Raw genomic sequence first — 17931 nt, forward strand, 5'->3', positions numbered from 1 at the left:
TCCAGGTTCTTGAATAAATAATCGGCGAATTGTTTTAAGCTGACCTGAGGAGATTTCTTTCTGGCTTTGGGCTCCATCTCGGCCATGGCTATATGATAATGGCAGGTCAATTCCCATAAGGTGTCATGGGTTACAGTTGAGCTATCTTTCATCTTGTTCAGCTGATTGGTGGTTGGAAAGAACTCTTGATAGGGAACATCGCCCATAGGCAAACCAGACACCTGCATCATTTCATGCAGTGGTAGTCCGAGCTCCCCGTTTTTGGTAAAGAATGTATTAGTGTCCGGGTTGTAGATCTCGAACAAACAGAGGAAATGACCTACACTAATCTGCAGGCCATGCATGCTGGCACGGATCGGGACATCCAACCCTAATTCTGCTAACTCTCGTCCCTAACGGTTCAACACATATCGGGTCATCCTGCTCCACCACCATTTGTCCCCAGAGTAATGGACCCATCCATAACATCTAAAATTCTCTCTGGGTAATCTTTTTCCTGCTGCCGCTAACCGGTTTTTCACGGTGTTGGCTTGTACAGACACCCGGATGAAGTCCCCGCACATGAGCTCTTTCACTGGAACCTGGGGTGGCTTCCTTCCCAACGAAACCACAATGAATACGCTCGTGGTTTTCGGTTAACCTCCAGAACATCTCACGTCCAACCGATAGGTTCCTAAACTTTAACAGTGAATGATCTCGAGGGATAAAAGGCAGATATAAGAATGATGACCCACTCTGGTGCAACCATTGCGCAGGCTTGCAGAAAGCAATCTACGGATCTTTCACCGAATCACCAAACAAGAAATCCAGCTTCCTTATACATTGATTCGAGTCTTGCTCCGAAATCAAGGTCGCATCCGTGATTAATCGTCGTAGAACACGACAACTACCTCGCTGGATTAATTCTCTAACACTTTCGCTATAGCCAGATTTGAACTGGGGAGATGATTCAATTAACAGGATCCCCTCATAATAAGAATGGGTCACGCTACTCCGACCCGTAACCGCATCAGCAGTAAAGATGGAAGAAGGAAATCGGACTGATAAAAGAAACATACACATAAATCGTGTAAGTATAGCCCTAAAATGTTAGAGAAAAACGGTATATCTTATTCCATAAGATATAGTCGCTATCTCCACAGCAGGTGCGACGATTTTCCATCTACCACATGTATAAAGGAGATATGCGTTACTATGCACGGGCATTATAACGGCATACCAAAACCTTTCAATACACGTGGGATGATATGAAATCGCCCCTGTGTATTTTGAAGTGTGTTTTGTCCAAGCAAAACAAACACTTTTAAGCGTCTGTCACGCCCCGCTTCCCAAAATACACGGGAATCGGAACGTGAACAAGCCCGCGACGTATTAGATTGAGAAGAAATATACTCTATTTTTTTTCTTTTCTTCTTTTCTTCTCAATCCAATACGCTAAGCGTCTAGAAACAAATACAATACGAAGTCACAGGTCCCCGATCACACATAGCAAGAATATAAAGACAACCCAGAATAAAAATAGACATATCATCAATGGTAAATCATCCCAGACATAAAATAACGATCTGAATGAAATACTGGAAAGTATAATATACATCGATCAACAGAAGTAGAAAGAACTACAAAAGTAAACTAAGGACCAACAGATAATAAAAGAGATGACTAAGCTTCGGTTTCTTCTTCTGCTACGTCTGTAAGGCACTCCTGCTGAGAATCCTCTGGCTCCTGTTGAACCTGTTCTTCTCCTAAGTCTGACGTACACCAGAGAAAACAGGTGTACGTCAGGTGCATGGCGCACGGCAAGACCCGACCCCACAAGGAAAATAGAACAACGAAAACCAAAACGGAAACGATACGATAACAGAAATAAAATAGAACATGTGATGATAGTAATAACAATAGAGGCGTGCAACTGGAATACTAATAATCATACGAATCCAAAAATCAACCAAGTAACAAGATCATGCAGGTAGCGATCAGAAACCATCCAAGCAACAAGATCATACAATAGATAGAATTAATATTTAAAAATCTACAACAAGAGACGTAGTACGTCGAGCGAAATAATCCAAACAAGGAAACCCTCATGTATATACCATATGTATCAAATTGTATATACTTAAATATTAAACCCGATCTATTATACCATATGTCTCAAATTGTAGATAATTAAATATTGACCCCGATCTATGTATAAAAAGAAAACAACTAGCCATCCTATCACAACTCACTGGTCTACCTGTCACGTATAGTCACCAGTGGCCACACCGATCCACTGGTAACAAGTCATGTAACTAGTCATCCTATAACAAATCACCGGTTCATATCTCACACAGAGTCAACGCTCATATCATCGGATAACTTACTGTTTGCATATCCCCCATGTGCATCCAATCAAATCCGATGATGGAGAGGAAGAATTTTATATTCTATCTCCTGGTCTCTTGTTTGTTGGTAGAGATGAACCCGATGATGGAGAGGAAGAATTTTATATTCTATCTCCTGGTCTCTTGTTTGTTGGTAGAGATGAACCCGATGATGGAGAGGAAGAATTTTATATTCTATCTCCTGGTCTCTTGTTTGTTGGTAGAGATGAACCCGATGATGGAGAGGAAGAATTTTATATTCTATCTCCTGGAGTAAAGAAACTCAAAGTGGGATCTCCACTTAGAGAATCTGGATTGGTTTGAATAATCCTAACTGTCATAAGGTTTGATTACTCAATTCAAAAGTAAACCTTTCGTTCGCAAAAATGAATCGAAAGGAGATTTTGGTTGTGGTCCTAACTGTAGTAAGGTTTGACCAAGTGGGAGTTTTGAGACGATCCTAACTGTTTAAAGGTTTGATCGTTCAATTTGTGGACCTCTCGTTCATGGAACGAATCGAGAGGGGATTTTGGCTTTGGTCCTAACTGTTTAAAGGTTTGACCAAGATGGGAATTTGAGACGATCCTAACTGTTTAAAGGTTTGATCGTTCAATTTGTGGACCTCTCGTTCATGGAACGAATCGAGAGGGGATTTTGGCTTTGGTCCTAACTGTTTAAAGGTTTGACCAAGATGGGAATTTGAGACGATCCTAACTGTTTAAAGGTTTGATCGTTCAATTTGTGGACCTCTCGTTCATGGAACGAATCGAGAGGGGATTTTGGCTTTGGTCCTAACTGTTTAAAGGTTTGACCAAGATGGGAATTTGAGACGATCCTAACTGTTTAAAGGTTTGATCGTTCAATTTGTGGACCTCTCGTTCATGGAACGAATCGAGAGGGGATTTTGGCTTTGGTCCTAACTGTTTAAAGGTTTGACCAAGATGGGAATTTGAGACGATCCTAACTGTTTAAAGGTTTGATCGTTCAATTTGTGGACCTCTCGTTCATGGAACGAATCGAGAGGGGATTTTGGCTTCGGTCCTAACTGTTTAAAGGTTTGACCAAATGGGTTTTGTGAGGGAAGATTGATCTAACGAAGTGATCGAATCTCATCTCAGCAAAAGAGTGTTCGAAAATCATAATAGGAGCTTAGTATTTATCATTCTGTCCATAATAATCGGGTTATCCCTAAGAATATTATATTTAACATTCTTCCAGGAACTTCCCATTACATGAATTATCGACCCCCAGCTTTCTTTGTAAAACTGGGTATAACGAGGAGTACGTTAACCTCAGTCATATGTTCGGGTTATCCTTAAGAATATAGGATTCTCCAGGAACTTCCCGTTAAGGAAAGGAAATAGTTTAGACTCATATACCTTTTGGAGTATCGAGGAGCGAGACAGAAAACACTGTCTCGCCCAGCGAGACAGAAAACTCTGTCTCGCCGAGCGAGACAGTAAACTTTTCTGTTTTGCACTATGGAACAGTGGAATACTCCAATGGGTACACGAGTCTAAACTGTATTCCCACCCTCAACAGGAAGTTTCTGGAGAATATTAATCTGAATATTCTTAAGGATAACCTGAGGAATTCTCAATGGATATACCAATTCAATGGTAAACGCTGAATTCACAAGAGCAAGTATCAACTTCAATTCAAGATCTCGACAACGGTCAAGCGATAAACGCGACGCCGGGAGAATGTTAGCTATTCTACGAAGAACTGGATAGACTAACAGCAGAAGAGGTTAAACATTGAAGCCATTTACAAGTCCTTTCACACGATCTACCCAACCAAGCATTGAAGGGATCGTAAGTAAAATCTATCTTATCCAAAGTATCCCATGCTCCTCTATAAAAGAATGAGTCTGGAATACTTTGGAGGGGGTATCTGTAGGCGTCAAAAAATGCTAATAGATATCCCAAACATAGAGAAAATCACTCAAAGGGATCTCATATTGAAAATCAAGACAGGAATGAACTGTCTCGCCAGCGAGATAGGCTTTGCTGTCTCGCCAGCGAGACAGTGTTTACTGTCTCGCCAGCGAGACAGTGTTGAAATGGTCAAAACCACCTTGATAACTGCCCTACACGTGTCCATTAACTGCCCAGGGACGTGGGAAACATCGTGGGCGAAAATCACGTGAATAACTGCCAAAATAACGGAGTTTGAAACATGGGAAGGCAGTTAGAAACGTGGGAAGGCAGTTAAAATGAAAACTGCCTGACGGTTACTGTTTGCGAGACAATATTTACTTTCTCGCGGGTCGAGACAGCAAAGACTGTCTCGCCCGTCGAAATAGTAAACAATGTCTCGCCGTACTGATGTCGCCGTTTGTTAAGTTTTTACAGTTGCAGACCCTTGAGGCTATAAATACCCCCCTAGGGTCACTTCTGACGAGGATCGAGCATATTTTCAAGCATTCCAGAGCAGAGAGAGCAGATTTGAGTTTTCATACAACGCCTTGAAATTAAGCTTTGACTTGATTTTAAGAAGAACGACTATCTTACTTCGATAAGATATCGTTTCAAGTTCTCACTTCGATAAACGAAGTCAGAATCAGTAAACCCCCTCTTCACGATCTGTGATTCGGCGGTCCACGAACCAAAGCGTTCCCGGCAAGGCAAAGTCCCACGAAAACAAAGATCGATAGACGATTTTTGTGTTTGTTTCTCAAAAGTTATAATTTTTGCTTTGTTGTGTAAAAGAGGTCTTATAAAAAGACTATTTCTCTGAATTTATTGTAATCGCTTGAAGATATAATGAATTCCTTAACAGAACCGACTTTTGACTCAAACAGCCGCTTCTCATATTCTAGTTCTGAAAGTATCATCACCTTGAAATTATTAACAATCTTTGCTTCTAGAGAACAGAATCTCGCGTCATACTCCATACACAATTCTTTTATCTCATTTGTCTCTAGCCCTCCACCAAGCAATTCACACATACCATCAATTGCATCACTCTCACCCCAAGATCGCCAAGTGGCTGCTCACAGTACTTGCAGTGCGAAGGACTGGACAGGTGTCGAGTCGACCTGAACAGTCATAAATGCGACTCACATCGGCTATCTAAGTCGGAGACGAATCCGCCAGCGTTCGGCGAACTGTCCAAACTCACTCGAGTACCAGGAACACGCTTTCCCGCCTCTCCTGACCTGAAGAGAGAAGGCACGGCACTCCAGGGCCGCTGAACAAGCCGCCTACAGTACGAGTGAGCAGACAGGTGTCAAAACAGCCTGCACCCTCATAAATGCGGCTCACCTCAGTTGTCCAAGTGAGGGGACGAGAGCCGCCGGCGCTCAGTGAGTTGGCCATATCCACTCGAGTATCTGACAGCTGCTGTCACGCATACGAGGAGGGGCTTTCCCATTCCTAAGTGACGTGATGTAAAACACGGCTCCTCGAATGACCGCTCCTGTTGCAGGTGAACAGCAGGATATCTCTGAACGACGTGTGGTCACATCCCATAATTCAAGGAGCAGTCAAGCTGTCTCCCTCACATGGTCAAATCCCATGAATCAAGGGATGGCCCAGGTCATCCCTTGCCTACTAAAACCCATCTTCAGCCAGCATGAAAGGGGGATTGGCCGTTGCATATTCTGCTGGCTAATCTCCCAAAGGTTGAACCTGGACCTTTGCCAAAGGCTCCCTCATTTGAGAACCGAAGCTCCGGCAGCAACTTCGATCGGATCGTCCAAGGGAAGCAGACTCGGCACGAGCACCGAGCGAGGCATCCTATCGCCACCTAAAGTCCCCACACAAAACAAAGAGGGCCTTCCCTCTGCTTCTGTTGTAAACATTTGATTTGTTAGTTTGTAATAAGCTTTCTTATAAATACAAACGAAACTCCTTTCTTCGGAAGAATCAAATTTTCACCCTACAGAAGATGGCGACCACAGTGGGAGAATCCGTTCATTCAGATGAATTGGTGGTGGCGCAGTCTGACGAAGTTGCTGCAGGGACTACTGTTGAGTCCCTTGTGATCAAATTCGAAGACATTGTGAGTGAGTGTATACGTTGATCGGTGATCGTTGAAAACCGACATAGTGTGGTTGTAAACGTTATTCGGGTGAGCGTAGAAAACCCGGTTGTGATAGTGGATTTCTCCCCGGGAGTGGGGAGCAGAGATGTAGGACGGAAGGTCCGAACTCCATGATCATATCGTGTGTTTGAGTTTGCTTTGACGCACTTAATCTTATGTTTATATTTCTTGTCGCCATTGTCCATAGCTCATTATTTATATCATCCACTATCTAGTTCATTTGGTTTACTCTTGTATTAGTTTATATATCCTTGTATGGTGTAAATTTGATTTCCCGAAAACAGGGAGTGTTCGTTTGTATTAATAAGAAAGCTTATTACAAACTAATAATCAAATGGTTACAACAGAAGCAGAGGGAATGCCCTCTTTGTTTTGTGTGGGGACTTTAGGTGGCTATAGGATGCTTCGCTCGATGCTCGTGTCGAGTCTGCTTCACTTGGACCGTTCGATCGAGGTTGCAGTAGAAGCTCAACTCGAGGGAGTTCGGGTCTGCTTAGTTCGCCGGCGATCGGAGCTCGGAACTAGACAGTGGTGCTGTAATGCAAGGGTCTGCTAACAGCTTGGTCTCAATTACTTTTCTCCAAGTTTTGGGCTTTTAAATGGAAGAAGGACAGCTTGACTACTCCTTGAATTATGGGATGTGACCATACATTGTTCAGAGACGTCCCGCTGTTCCTTCGTACCGTCAGCGGTCATTCAAAGAGTTGTGCTCTGTATCACGTTTCGTAAGAGTGGGAAAGCCCCTCCTCGTATGCGTGACAAAGGCTGTCAGATGCTTGCGTGGATCTGACCAACCACCGAGATCCGGCGGCTCTCGTCCCCTCGCTTGGACAACTGAGGTGAGCCGCATTTATGAGGGTGTAGGCTGTTTTGACACCTGTCTGCTCACTCGTACTGTAGGCGGCTTGTTCAGCAGCCCTGGAGTGCCGTGCCTTCTCTCTTCAGGTCAGGAGAGGCGGGAAAGCGTGTTCCTGGTACTCGAGTGGGTTTGGACAGTTCGCCGAACGCCGGCGGATTCGTCTCCGACTTAGATAGCCGATGTGAGTCGCATTTATGACTGTTCAGGTTGACTCGACACCTGTCCAGTCCTTCGCGCTGTAAGTACTGTGAGCGGCCGCCTGGCGGTCTTGGAGTACTGTGCCATCTCCCTTGATTTGTGGGATTTGACCACTGATGTAACTGTTCCCATACTCCAAGTGGGCAGTTGACAGTGAGCTGGCGAGTCTACAGCTTGGGTCTGCAGGCGAGCTTAGGACTGCAGGCAGACTTGGGTCTGCAGGCGAGCTTGCAGGCGAACTGGGTCTGCAGGTGAGTTTGGGACTGCAGGCGGACTTGGGTCTGCAGGCGAGCTAGCAGGCGAACTGGGTTTGCAGGCGAGGATCGCATACTCACTGCTTTCTCCCGCAGTGTTCGGTTCAGTCTCTCCGTGACCCCATTTTACTGTGGTGTAGACCTGACTGTCCAGTGTCTAGCAATCCCTTCCTGATCACAGAACTCCTTGAAAGCACCGTCTGTATACTCTGTACCGTTATCAGATCTCAGTGTCTTCAATTTCTTGCCCGTCCTGTTCTCAACCATTGCTTTCCACTTCTTGAATGTCTCAAATACCTCATTCTTATGCTTCAGGAAATAAACCCAAGCATATCTTGAATGATCATCTATGAATGAGACAAAATATCTGGAACCACCCTTGGAAGTTGTCGAAGCCGGACCCTAAACATCCGTGTGCACATAATCTAGTATCCCTCTGCTCTTGTGCTTGCTCCTCAGAAATTGAACCCTGTGCGCCTTTTCATACACACAGTCCTCGCAAAAATCCATGCAAGGCTTCTTCAGATTCTTCAGCAAACCCTCCTTACCAAGCAGATCCAGACCCTTCTCTGACATGTGCCCAAACCGCCTATGCCATAACCGTGTGTGCTCACATGGGTCTTCACCACTTCCTTCAGCTCCAACTGCTGCATCTCCCGTCACCGTCGTACCTGAGAGAGTATATAGATTACCGTGACGAACACCCTTCATCACTGTTAAGGAACCCCGAACAACCCTCTTCACTCCGTTCTCTGTTACAATCTTACAACCCCCGGAGTCCAAAGCACCGACTGAGGTGAGATTCTTCCGCAAGCCGGGAACGTGTCGTACATCCGTTAGAGTTCGAACCACTCCATCATGCATCTTGATTTTGATATCACCTAGCCCAACCGTTTTACAAGCATGGTTGTTCCCCGTCAATACGGTTCCACCATCAATGCTCCTGTAGGTAGTAAACCACTTCCTGTTTGGACACATGTGGTAAGTGCTCCTGTAGGTAGTAAACCACTTCCTGTTTGGACACATGTGGTAAGAGCAACCAGAATCAAGAATCCACTTCCCGGAGGTATCCTCTCCATCCGTGACGCTCCCATCCTCTGAAGCGTAGCTCGCCTCTTCCTTGCCTTCTCGTCTTTCAGTCTTGTTGTTGTTCTTTTTCCCACCTACTCTCTTGTTAGGACAATCGACCTTGAAATGCCCAACTTCACCGCATTTGAAACACGCTCGTCCCGCAAGAGGTCTCGATTTAGATCTAGACTTTCCTCCCTTACCTTTTCCTCGCTCATTGCCTCTTCCTCTGGCAAACAGTCCCTACGCTTGTTCTTTGTTACCACCAGTGGCCATATCACTAGTTGCAATTTTTCGAAGATCATCCGCTAGAAGCGCCGTTCTAGTCTCATCCATCGACAAACTGTCACTCACAAGCATCAGTGTTTGAACCAGATTCTCATAAGACTTCGGCAGAGATAGAAGTAGTAGAAGCGCCTGATCCTCATCTTCCACTGTCACCTCAATGTCCTTCAAGTCTGATAAGATCCTATCAAACTTGTTAATGTATTCCCGGATTGACGAGCCCTCCTCCATCTTGCAAGTATACAATTTGGATTTTAAATAGATCCGGTTCGTTAGACTCTTCGTCATGAAGGTGCTTTCTAACTTCAACCACACGCCCGCAGCCGTTTCCTCCCCGTCCACCAAGAAAGCTACATCCCTTTCAAGGCATAGGATAATCGACGCTCGTGCTTCCAGATCCAGCTCCTCCCAATCCTCATCAGACATATTTTTATGCTTCTCTCTTCCAGCCAAAGCCTTGTGCAACTTTTGCGAAATCAGTGAATTTTTCATCTGTATCCTCCAATAGGAAAAATCATTTTCCCATTAAATTTTTCAATCTCGTATTTTCCAACTTTACTTGTTTTACTTGTAGAAGTCATTTTCCGCTTGTATTATGTCAATTCGCTTCTCTCAGGAATTTTTAACAATTACTTGTGTTTTACCACACAATATTCAACCACCACCTCAGATTAGAAATTTTACCATCTCCAGTGTGAATAAGGGCTCTGATACCAATTGTTGGGTCGGAGTCACGCCCGTCGCCGCGGAAGCGATATCACCTGAGAGAGAGCCCTGGCTTTCATTGTCACAAAAGCACAAGTCAACCTCTAAATTCTTGTTTCTCAAAGGAAACGAGAATAGATAATGAAATTCTTATTTCTCAAAGGAAACAAGAATCGAAAGTGATATATTTCATCAGAGTGAAATATACACTTTTCCTCTCATCAGTTCAAGGACTGAAATCTCGAGGGAACCTACAAGCTATGACAACTCACAGATAAGACAAATACAAACACGAGATTTTTACGTGGTTCGGCAAACTAGCCTACGTCCACGGGAGGGGGTTTCACTATGGAGGAAAAATACCAAACTTATACAAGTTCTCTCTTCCTCTCTTTCTTTTCTCTCAAAAATACTCAACTTGAGATTTTTCCCACACTCAAACTCAACTCACAACCTCTCCTATTTGTAGGAGAAAATCCGGATGATTTTTGGCGGGGTTTTGCGGCGGGAAAAGAGCTCGCGCGGGAATAACTCCCGCGCTCGTGCTCGCGTGCGCGCGCAAGCAAGCAGGGGGCGGGGCGGCGCTTTCACGCGCGGGCTCGAGATCGCGTGCGCGCGCAAGCAAGCAAGGGCGGCGTTCTCGTGGGCGTGGGCAGACAGGCCCACGTGGGTGGGCCCCACACCCCATCACAACAAGGCATATCAGATGTCAGAAATCAAGATAAACACGTATAGAAAAATCACGACCAAGTTCAAACGGAAACTTACGAAAACAAAGACGTGTCAATACTGAAATGCTTACAATGATAATATCTCATCTGACTTATCTAATCTATTAGGATTAAAACAAACTAATCAATTATTGATTAAAAACAAAAGGAATTTTTTTTTCCAGTCATTGTTACAAAAAAGGAAATTGAACACAAAAGGAAGGAGATTGCAACTCCAGCAAATGACATTACCCCAGACACGAAGACATATGACCACCCAAGCATAGATTAACTACAGGACTTAAGAGCATGCATGAGAGACCCTCGCAGAAGTTAGTGATGCCACCAGTTGTTCAAATTTTTCGGACACCAAGAAACAACTATTTTACTAGTTAAGGGCTCGCACAGTTCTAAATTGATATTTGGGAAAATTTCCAGCTTAGAAACAACTATTTTACTAGTTAAGGGCTCGCACAGTTCTAAATTGATATTTGGGAAAATTTCCAGCTTATATAAATGACCAAAATCATTTTAAATCGGGTTTCTCTTGTGCTAAATAAAAGGTTTAATGACCTTTACACCTCCAATTTAAACAATTTAAGTTATTTACAACTCTCAACTGCATATCTTCATACTATTTGGAAAATAGTCAGACACACTAAGCACATTTCCTTCTAAAATTTCTAACTGAAATAGAATTTCTTGAAATGGGTAGAAAATAAGCACAACCAAGAGTTCAAATTTGATATTTATAAAGAAAACAGCCATACTAAAAATTAAAACTAGTAGAAAATTCATCAAGAAAAGGATACTTTCAATACATTGCTGAGTGCTATTGAGCTTCGAGAGCTTATCCGCCAGTATCTGCTCGCTGAAAGCACTATTCATCCCAAAACCCTCTTCTTCTCAATATTACAGAACTAGCTTCATCAATACACACCCAAAACCCTTAAAAAAGTCATAGAAATCAACAAATTAGTCAACCAAAAACCTCCAATTTTCAATTTTTCCTCAAGGAAGGAAAATAATTGACGATACAAAGCTAGAAAACATACATTTTTCACTCCATAAAACTGCTCAAAACGAGAGAAAATTTGAGAAGGACTTGTGAGAAATTGATTTTTCTCATAAACTTGATCAAGTATATTCTACAAACAAACATAAATCAATAAATTCACGAAACTTCAAGATCAAATGTACCTGAAGAAGAGACCTAGCTCCAGAATCCAATTGAGTCAAATTGGCCAACAACATCACCATCAACCTCACAACTTTAAGATCCCCAACCTTATACATCACATCCATTGCAGTACTCACGGTTCCAATGGACACAAGCTCCTCCGCAATCCCATGATCCTGGGAGAGATTGATCAGAGCTTCGGCCGCGGGAGCGGAGAGCTCCGCTGGATCTCGGAGGAGGCGGGAGAGAGGGGGAAGGAGGCGGTCGGAGCGGGAGGAGAGAGGGCGGAGGCCTTCATCGGAGCCTGTGAGATCGCGGACGATGTCGACGGTGGCGGGGATGAAGGAGATCCGAGAGAGGTCGAGGGAGAGAGATCCGAGAGAACGACGAGAGAGAGATTTGAGATCGAGAGATCGAGAGAGAAAGAGAGGATGGAGTCGGGAATTTCGAAGGAGGCATCGAAGGAGATTTTCTCTCCCTCTCTCTCATTTTCACTCCGATCAAGTGAGGAAAGGAGAAAAAACCGGGTATATGGGTGTTTTTCTACGGTAATTTTAAGATTCATTTTCTTTCTCGTTTTCTTCCAATCCAAACAAAGAAAAATTACTTTCTTTTATACTTTCTTTTCCTTTCTTCTATTTTCCTTCAAACCAAACTGAGCCTTCTAGTTTTACACCCAAAGGGTTGTTTGCTACCTCAAAGTATTTTGGTTGGTTCACTGAAATTAAATGATGATCTCTTTATCCGTTATGTTTGCTTATTTCCTGGTCCTTGTAGCTGGAAGTATCTTTTTGGCAACTTAGTTGTATTATTTTATTATCTTCATTGTATTTTGCTCAGGTGACGAAGATACTCTACTGATAAAAAAAATATGATGTTTGATTTCTTTTCTTATTCCCTTATTTTATAAAGTAAAGATCTCCTGGATCTCGCGATGTGGTAAGTATCGTATAATGAAGTTAAATATTTTCTTTGAGGGAAGCGTGATTGTAAATATTATTAATCAATGTTGTATATATGAATGTTGGGAGCCTATTCTTCTGTTTGTCAAATATAGTCTTTATCAACATATGATCTAAATAAATGAAATATTCTTTTCAACTGATTTTTTTTTTTTTGAGAATAAGGGCCTTAGCTCATTTTATTAATAGAAATGATTAGCTAGAAGGGTTGAAGATACAAAATACAGAAGGGCGAAAAAAATAATTTAAAAAACTAACTATTACATAGCCAGCGAGAGAGCCAAAATTCAGCAAGCATAGCTTTTTTTCAACTATAAGTTGCATGAATCATTCCAAAACATCTCTTGAACTACAATTCACCCATATAATTTAACCGATTAAAATATTTTTGCTTTAGTTCTAGGTCAGATACAGAAAGTCATGAGGATAGAGAGTATAATTATCATTTGATGCCAACTTCTCCCCCTTGTCTTGTGATTCATCCCCCTATCAGATCTTTCAGGATTAGAGTATTCATCAATGATTTTAGTTTTTGTTTTGTCAGTACTGACTCAGTAGTGATTCATGTGGTTTTGAAAAATATTTTAATAGGTTCACCATCAAGTTCTATGAAAGGATATGTTACTAAATATATGAAATAGGGCCCAAACTTGTTGATTTAGCATCACTAAACCAACACCTTCTATAGTTTTTTTAAGGATTACATGTGCATCATATAATTTCAATTAAGAAATGGATATTGTTGCTTAGTCTAAACTGTGTAGACCCAAAGCTGCATCGAAAAAAACAAGGAAACAGGAAAATGTCGTCCCGGTCGACCGCGGCAGGAGGGGCAGTCGACCGCGAGCCCTGCAGGAAAACGAGCAGAATCAGGGTTTCTGTGCAATCGACCGCGGGAGACGCGGCGGTCGACTGCGAACGTGCATGCTGCAGACTGCAGAATCGACGTTCTGTGCGGTCGACCGCGACGTGATCTGGCAGTTTCCTAATTTATTTTGGATTTTGTTTTCTTTCAGGACTCTATATATACTTAAAGGATTTTAGGGCTTATTGTAACACAAAAAAGAGAGTTTTTGACGGCTGAAAAAGAGAGAGATCTCAGAGGGATAAAACCCTAGTTTGTGAGCTTGTAATCTTCTTCAGTTAATCAAAAAAAATTTGTGTGGTGTGGCTCCCGAGGACGTAGGCACGTTGCCGAACCTCGTTAAATTCGTGTGTTCTCTTTTGTTCTTTATTTCCTACAAGTTTTGATCTTTATTTGCGGTGATTTCTTGCTTGCCTACTTTTCAAACACAAGATCCGGAAGGGTACAGGTTCGATTTGATTGTTCCGAGCCCCCATCAACTAGTATCAAAGCTTCGTATAGCAATTTGTGAGGAAAGCCATGGCAGAAGAAAGCAAATCAAAGATCGAGAAATTTGAAGGTTCAGACTTCGCCTACTGAAAATCACAGATGGAGGACTATCTGTACCAAAAAGACTTGTATCGTCCACTGATAGGCAGGGCTAAGGGAAAGAAGAAAGAGGAGTCAGACGAGGATTGAGAGATATTGGATAGGAAGGCTTTAGGACAAATTCGGTTGTCGCTCGCCAAGACTGTTACCCATAATATTTTGAAGGAGAAGACGACGATGAGGCTTATGGAAGTGCTCACGAAGATGTACGAGTATCCGCTTGCCGCAAACAAGGTGCATCTCGTCAAAACCCTCTTCAATCTCAAGATGGCAGAAGAACGGTCCTTCACGATGTAGGTCAGCGAGTTCAACACGATTGTTGATCAGCTTATCTCCGCAGACATCACGTTTGATGACAAAGTGCATGCCCTACTATTACTATCGTAGTTTCTGGATAGTTGGGCAGGTTGTGTGACCGCAATTAGCAATTCGACGGGGAAGGACAAGTTAAATCTGAACGAGTTTGTGAGCATGATTCTATCCGAGGAGGTTAGAAAGAAATCGTCCGAATTAGAAGGTTCAGGTTCAGCTCTAAGTTTTGAGCAGAGAGGCACAAGCCAGAAGAAAGGGAACCAAAATAGGAATCGGTCGAAGTCTACAAAGAAGAGGTCGAACTCAAAAGTTAGGACCATCAAAGGGAAGTGTTGGAGCTATGGCCAGGAGGACCATATGTCTTCAGTTTGCAAAGCGCCAAAGAAGGATACGGATGAGCAGGAGGCTCATATCGTGCATGATGCCTTGATCCTTGCTATGGACAGTGATTCTGATTCTTGGGTCATCTACTCAGGAGCCTCTTTTCACGCCACTGTTAATAGGAAGCTTCTACAGAATTATGAAGCATGGGACTTTGGGAAAGTATATTTGAGGGACAACGAGTCTTGCAATATTGTTGGAAAGGGTGACGTTCAGATACAGATGAAGAGCTCTAAGTGGAACTTGAAGAACGTGAGACACGTATCGAAGCTGAAGAGGAATCTTGTTTCAGTGGGACAGCTTCTAGCAGAAGGCTATGTTTTGACATTCACCGAAGATTCGTGGAGGATCTTCAACGGCACTATGATTGTTGCCCGAGGCAACAAAACATGGGCTCTCTACCTCACTTCACATGCGAGTGACACCCTCGCAATTGTAGCTGGCAAAGAAAGTACGGATCTATGGCACAATAGGCTGGGACACATTAGCGAGAAGGGGATGAAAATCCTACATTCACAGGAAAGCTAACCGACATCGATTCTGTGGAAGTCGGTGTTTGCAAAGACTGTATCTTTGGTGGGCTGTTTTTGGCTGTGGTGGGCTGTTTTTAGCTGACAATCTCCCACTTGAAGATTTGATTGAGTCTCAATCATATCTTCACACTATTCTTGGTTTCATTATCTGGATGTTTTGTATCTTTGACATCTTACACGACCCTCAATGTTTTTAACGGAGGCCATATGAGGCTGTATACAGCCTCACCTTCTCGATCAAAATTAGCTTGGTCAGCATATCGGCTGAATTATATCTCGTATCAATCTTCACTAGCTTAAACTCATTCTTGCTTTGCCATCTCTGTATGGCATAGTGCTTCACGTCAACATGCTTGGTCCGAGCATGGAATGCGTCATTCTCTGGCAAGTGAATGACACTCTGACTGTTGCAATGGATGAAGTATTTCTCAAAGCTTACCCCAAGCTCAAGAAAAAAAGTTTTCAACCATATAGCAACTCCTTTGCTGCTGTAGGCTGTCTAAAAAATCACAATAGAAAGCTAGTCCCCGTCCAGCCACAATTAAGAAGGTTACAATCAGACGATTTTCTTATTACCAAAGGAAAGCTGTAATTGAAGGATGCCCCTATGGATCATGGAGAAATTACAAGCCAACGATTTCTTTAAACCGAGAGGTAGAACTCATCCCTACAGTCAAAACACAAATGGCTACGTTCCAAAGGTCAAAGCAACACGATCATGGCATCCTCAGTTATCAACACAGCCCCATATTGGAGATGATTGATCTTGATGGCTGCGACAATAACATGACTAATATTATATTAGCAACTATCAGAGGTGCTTATGAGCAGCGTAATGATTTTATAAAAGTGGTAGAGACTACGTGAACAGTCTTATCGTGACCTGCAGTTGATAGAGCATTATTGGGATGCCTCAAGTGTCACAAATGGCCTGAATAGGGCCTTCTCGACGTGTCATTGGTGTTATCCATATATAAAGACAGAGAGGACAGAACGCAGCTCTATCCGCTGCAAGAACGCGACTCTATCCGCTGTAAGAACACAGCTCCAACCGCTGCAGAACACAACTCTAACCGCTGCAGAACGTAGCTCTATCCGCTGTAAGAACGCGGCTCGCAATACCGCTGCGAAGCAACGCAGCTCCAATCCCCCTACAGAATGTCAGCTCCATCCGCGGGGGTGGGGGATGCTAGAGAACGCCAACTCCATCCGCTGCAAAACGCAGCTCCAACCGTTGCAGAACGCAGCTTCTACCGCTGCAGAACGCAGATCTATCCGCTGTAGAACGCCGGCTCCCAACCGCTGCAAGAACGCAGCGTCCACCGCTGCCAGAACGCAGGCTCCAACCACTGTTAAGAACGCAGCTCCATCCGCTGCAAGAACGCAGCTCCAACCGCTGCAGAACGCAGCTCAAACCGCTACAGAACGTAGCTCCAACCGCTGCAGAACGCAGCTCCATCCGCTGCAAGAACGCAGCTCCATCCGCTGTAAGAACGCAGCTCCAACAGCTGCAGAACGCACTTCTAGATACTACGTTCAAACACAAAATCTATGCCAGAATGCAAGTCAAGGTTCTGACTTATTCAAATATAATCGTGACAACTTCGAAGCTGTTCTTCACCCATGATTTGGGGAGTGGTTTACGTGGGTTGTTACACCCGATTAATGGGGCGACTAAACCCCCATTTAGGCATGGATTATGGGGGCAGTTACACCCCTAATCCCCCTATAAATATCAACAAACTCAACAGAGTTCAGGATCGAATTTTGGGAAGTTAGATCGGATTTTCTAGAATCAGATCGGGGAGAATTTTTCAGGATTGGATCTCTACACAATCGGAGGGCAACCATCTTCGATAGAAGAATTCCAGACACTCGATACTTGACTTATTAACCGAGTCATTTCGGTTTAAACAACTCTCTTCTCATTAGAGTTTGTTACTCATTCTGAGCCACAATACTCGTCAAGAGTTCGACAAGTCATTCGTTCCAGCGAATTGAGATTTTCGGATCGTCAACGGAGAGCAAACTCGATGCGAGCATTCGAGGGAGGTACTCTATCGCCACTGTGAAGAACCCGGAATTAAACAAAGGCGAGAATCAAATTCATTCTCCTCTCTTTTGTAATCGGAATCCAAATTGTAACTGAGATTAAAGGAATACAAATTAATTTTTTTTTCATTTCTTTTACTGCAAATTTTCCACCGAACAAAAGATGGCGACTCCGTTGGGGACTAGCTTCTCTGACGACAAAGTGGTGGCGCAATCCGATGTTCATCTCGCTGGAACGACCGTTGAGACTCTTGTTGTAGAGTTCGACCAAGCCAAGTACGAGGAAGCTCTCTCCTCTGGATTGCTTAGCCCTAAGGCCAGGCACATCATCCAAAAAGCGTCCAAAGAGATCCAACCTATTGTGGAGAAGCTGAAGAAAGCCCTCTCCTTTGGCCAAGATCTCAAAATCGCTCTGCAAGTTGAAGATTCCACACCCGTATCAACACGATGTGTAATGGGTGGTAAAAGGCCTATGATGGAGGAAAATTCCATCAATGCCGATGACGTTGCGGCCAAGACTCTGAAACAAGCCAAGAAGAACGCCGCTTGAAAACGGAGAAAATCCA

At 43.4% G+C, this 17931-nt stretch overlaps 1 long non-coding RNA gene across 1 annotated transcript; it reads right to left on the minus strand.

The window, feature by feature from the left end:
- Positions 10678–12051, minus strand: LOC109825908. Its single transcript, XR_002243122.1, has 3 exons — positions 11693–12051; positions 11305–11440; positions 10678–10872 (listed from the first exon to the last, which is right to left on the minus strand). It is a non-coding gene; the product is annotated as an uncharacterized LOC109825908 (long non-coding RNA).

This window comes from Asparagus officinalis, chromosome 10 (genome assembly GCF_001876935.1).
Source record: "Asparagus officinalis chromosome 10, Aspof.V1, whole genome shotgun sequence".
Taxonomy (NCBI): Eukaryota; Viridiplantae; Streptophyta; class Magnoliopsida; order Asparagales; family Asparagaceae; genus Asparagus; species Asparagus officinalis.